Source organism: Rhipicephalus sanguineus, chromosome 7 (assembly GCF_013339695.2).
Source record: "Rhipicephalus sanguineus isolate Rsan-2018 chromosome 7, BIME_Rsan_1.4, whole genome shotgun sequence".
NCBI classification, from domain to species: Eukaryota; Metazoa; Arthropoda; class Arachnida; order Ixodida; family Ixodidae; genus Rhipicephalus; species Rhipicephalus sanguineus.
The window spans coordinates 15,966,577-15,971,453 of NC_051182.1; positions in this window are offsets into that span (position 1 = coordinate 15,966,577).

Here is a 4,877-nt window from a genome sequence, read left to right on the forward strand (position 1 = left end):
GCATCGCTTCACCGCACGCGAGCGACACTATGAAAATTAGTCAATTAGTAAACGCTTCAATATATCCGGCGGATAAAACTTCAATATATATATATTGAAGTTTTATCCGCCTAAGGTGGTCGAAATTAATCCGGAATGCCCCAATAGCGTGCCTCCACATCGTGCTTTTGGCACGGAATATCCCAGCATTATTACTATTATTATTATTATTATTATTATTATTATTATTATTATTATTATTATTATTATTATTATTATTATTATTATTATTATTATTAGTGCTTAAGGTGCTCAATGCTTATTAGTGCTCAATGTTATATCTCCTACTGAAACATTATTGAAATATTTATTGCAATACAAACTGTTTGGCGTTTGAGATTTCTCAAAGACAAAACGTGAATGTTGAGATCTGTAAGAAATTGAATTAGATTTAGGTGCATGTTAAGGAATCCCAAGTGGTCGAAATTTTCGGAGCCTTCCACTACGGCGTGCCTCATAATCGTATCGCAGGGGCATGATGATGATGATGAAAGAACTTTATTGTTTGTCCGGCAGATTAACGGCCCGGGCTCAGGTCTCCCATGTCGCATAGGCAGAAATTGTTTTTTTTTTGGGGGGGGGGGGGGGGGTGCACCTCCTTGATCTGAAGTGGGGGCCGGGCAGGCAGATGTGGTCGAATGTCATTTTGGGCTCTGTATGCCATGACAAAAAAAAATTTTGAGGGGTGGGGAGGGCGAGGGTGGTTGGGGCACGGGCCCGATGTGCCACCCCCTGGCTACGCCACTATCGTATCATGGTTTTGGGACGTAAAATCCTCGCAATTGTTACGATTAGTATTATGATATAAAATTTTTATTGGTGATAAACGCTTCATATATATTTCTTAGCTGTAATGTGCTTTGGCATTAGGATACGCAATGGAAAATCTGCTTACTTCTGTCATCAGAAATGCTGGTGCATATTGTCATTTGAGTGTCTAATGCACACGTGATGCTAAAGGACATTAGGCTTTGCAGGTCTAATGTCAATCTAATGACACATTAGGTGTGCATTAGTTGCACATTAGACTCGCAAAGTTCATTTTCATAAGGGAGCGCAGAAAGTTTGCAAGGCGCCGAAAAGACAACATGTACGCCCTGTCTCAAAGCGACTTTTTTCACATTGTGGGAAACCTTATGTATTTAAGGCATCACTACAACACTCTTCCGCTGGTGATGTAGAGATGCCTTACATACATAAGGTTTCCCACAATGTGAAAGAATCGCTTTGAGACAGGGCGTAGATGTTGTCTTTTCGGCGCCTTGCAAACTTTCTGCGCTGTGTGCATGTGTTGCTCGCGGAAACACTAGCACTGCGGTGTGTTCTATTCGGCATAAAACCAAGTACACTACTTGCGCGAAACATGTTGTGTATGCGATTCCGCTAACATGCGAAAAAGTATGCTTGAATGAACGACTGCGCGAGCACCACAATTCGTTGAACACGTCAGACGGGGCTAATCTTCCCCGCCACTGCCAGATCTGTGGTTGCGTGCCGCTGTTTTCCAATGTTAAGATTTTAGGTAGAGGTGGGGGCAAGGAGGAGCGCGAAATCCTTGAGGCTTATTATATAACACGCACCGCGATGATTGTGTAAACAGTACGTCTATTTCATTACTACAGAAGGAATGCGAGTTCCTGTCACTCTGGCGGTAGATTCTTGGCCGTTATGTAGGCCTATTTCTGCTTTTGCTTTTTCTTGTTTTGGGTTTTGGCTTCATGGTTTTACGTGATTAGCGCATGCGCCGTGGTTCTTCTGGGAGGTGCGTTCAGCTAATAAAGCACAGTTGCTAGTCCAGTCCTTGTGTGTGTCACTTCTTCCCCTTGTCCGGCGTCTTTTTGACTGGTTTTTGCCTCAGCGTGTTTGCACGCCCTGTTTTTATAAAGGGCCCCTAACAGCCTCTGAAAATACAACAAAAAACAAAAACAACGAGCGCGTTATTCTCTCTTGGCGTTTCTTGTCTTTTGGTGCACTTCGTGATACCATAACAGTGATTCACGTGACATCATCAATGTATGTACATACTCTTGACTGGTCCATATACGACAAATAACAGTTGTGAATTGTCTCCCAAACTGCTTTGCTATGCAGCCGCCCACCCGCTCTGGCTTCTCTCGCACGACTATCATGCGTGATTAACTGATTTCGCTCCATTTTGTGCGTTTGTGACCACGCATGCAGAGATAACAGACTGTAGCCGACAAGCGCGAAATCAAGATAGGTTCAACGCTTAGTGCTGACATTGTACGTGTGCTTGATCAAGAAATAAGTGGCGAGGAGATGTCCCCTGTGAGAAGGGTATTGAAGGCGAGAACTAAAACCAATGGAAAACGTGCCGGATTATACGATTCTTCCAACGGATGCACTCTTTACAGTGGAGACGATGAAGCTTTCCAGGAAAAAGGCGAGCCCGCTTCGACGGATTTTTGTATATTTTAGATGCGAAGTATCTTATGGCGGAGTTCAATCCAATGGTGGTGGTGGTGGTGGTGGTGTGCGGCGTGACCACCCTTAGTGCGCATACGCATGCCCGCTCCACTCACCCTCTCCCCTCCCCTATCCACTTCCCCTCTCCACTTTCCCCCTCTCCACTCTTCTTCTGAAACGCGGGCTAGACATGCCGAAATTCTCTCCTGCGCAACGCCGCGATGAGCACCAGCGCATGCGCGTCTCCTCCTCCTCTCTCTCCTCTCCTACGCTGCCCCCTCTCGCACGCCTGCCGACTGCGTTACCCGCTCGCCCTGCGAGAATTAACGGCCAGGCTAGAGGGAAGACAAGACGCGCGTAGCGTTCCTCTTCGCGTTCCACGACGCGAGGTCGGTAGCATGCCCAAAGAACGCCAACGGAACGCGATTGTGCAAGTGCTCCGGCTTCGCATCGCCTCATGGTCCCGTTTAGCGGGAAATGGTGTAATTTTTATTGCCAATTGTGTGGACACTCAGGACAGGTTTTCACCATCGCCGTCAGGTTCCGTATAAACTCTAAGTCGATAACATCGCTCCGCGTATTGTATGCTCTACCCGCGAGTAAAAGCTCGCGAGCGCTGGCAAGGAACATGGCTAAAGCAGAGATTAAACAAGCTGGCCATCTCCGTCACACGGAATAACATCAACCAACGTGCGAGGCCTGCCGTCGATTGCTCCTCAAGCAGAAGGAAACGCCCCGCCCGTCATCTGCTGGCGAAGGAGCAGGAAGGGATGTCTGGGGAGAGGGACTGCGTAACTCGAGCAACAACTGTGAACTTTGACTATAAGGGCGCGGTCGAGAGCGCTGGCACGCGCGCTGTTTCGGCAGACATCCCCCAGCGAATGGCTCGTATACCTTCTACGCGCTGTGAGAGTTGTGAGCGCTGTGATCTCACAGCGCTCAATCTCTTCGCGCTCGGACCACTGATACGAAAAACTGACCGAAAACCCATTCTCTCCCGGGAGCGACCGTATTGCCATACACCAGCGTTTTGTAGATTTAAGTGAGATCGGAGCAAAAAGAGTTAGCTGCTAGCCCTCGTTCATGTAACATTACGGCGTGTACTTATCGCATTCACTGCTTCGCCTCCCCCCCCCCCCCCCGCGCCGCGCCGCCACCGGTCCGATGAACCCCGCGTCGTTCATGCGCCGCCGCCGCAGGTGGAAACACCGGCGCGCCGCCGCCGGTGATTTTGGGTCCGGCGCACATGTCTACTGTCAAAGAAGCTCAGGTGGCCAAACGTATTCCAGAATATCCCATCACAGTGGACCTCATAGCCATACTGAGGTTTTGACAAGGCAAACTGATCATTTTAATTTGTCGCTCGGTGACACGAGGCATAGGTGGCCGTGCCAGCTACGTTTCGTTGCATACAATTAGTTTTTGGGACTCGCTAACTCTAACGTGATCGCCGAGTCTGAGCGAACCATTTCTGCATAGCTTTGCAGAAAACACGTAAGGCCCCAGGTATCTTGGGTGTCTACAGAGAGCACCATTACATTTAAACATCTGGAGACAGTCCGCAGATATATTTTATAAAGAATTAACTGTAGACTGTTGAAGCCCGAGTCTGAAACTACCTACCGGTAGACATGGCATGATTGTATAAAGGTTATTCCCTGCAAAGAGTTCGCAATCTGATCATTGTATTGAAGTCATGAGCGATGATATACGTTGCATGATGCTTAACGGTGGTTTTTTTTTTGTAGATTTTCTTTTTCGTCTTTCTTTAGCTTGGACTTGCGTCAACATTTTCCACTTATTTGAATGTTTTTCTTATGTGCAGACAGGTTCAAAGCTAAAGGAAACGCTTCCGTGCAGGGTATGTCCAGATTTCGTTCTCCTGCAAAAGCACAGTTGCTTAGATTTGTACATAACTGCTGGAGGTTGACAGTTCTGAGTCCTTTAGACAGACCAGTGCCACGCACGAACAACGCTTCCACTTGCAGTTAAGAGGCCAGCAATACGAGAGGTGCTCATCCGAGTGTTCCTTTTAGCAGTGGACTTAGCAGCTGACATTTCCTTCCCATCACATCATCTGGTAGTCTTGCAATGTCATTAATATTCTTTTTCTCAATTAAGCTCATTGCTGACTAGAGTGTACAAGAACGGTCGTATTTCCCGTGTTGCGAATTGAGGCAAACGAAACTTCCATTACGTTCAATCTAAATGTCGCACACCTGCAGGTGGCGACGTCGCCGTTTTGTGCAAGCCGGTGTCGAAGCGTGATCGGACGTCAGCGCAGTGCTTCAAGGCGCTGTTCCTGAAGCGGCTCACGTACATGAGACGCAGTTGGGGCATATTCCTCGTGTCGTACGTGCTACCGCTGGTGGTGCTCTGGCTTCTGCTAGAGGTGGTGTATTAATACTTGC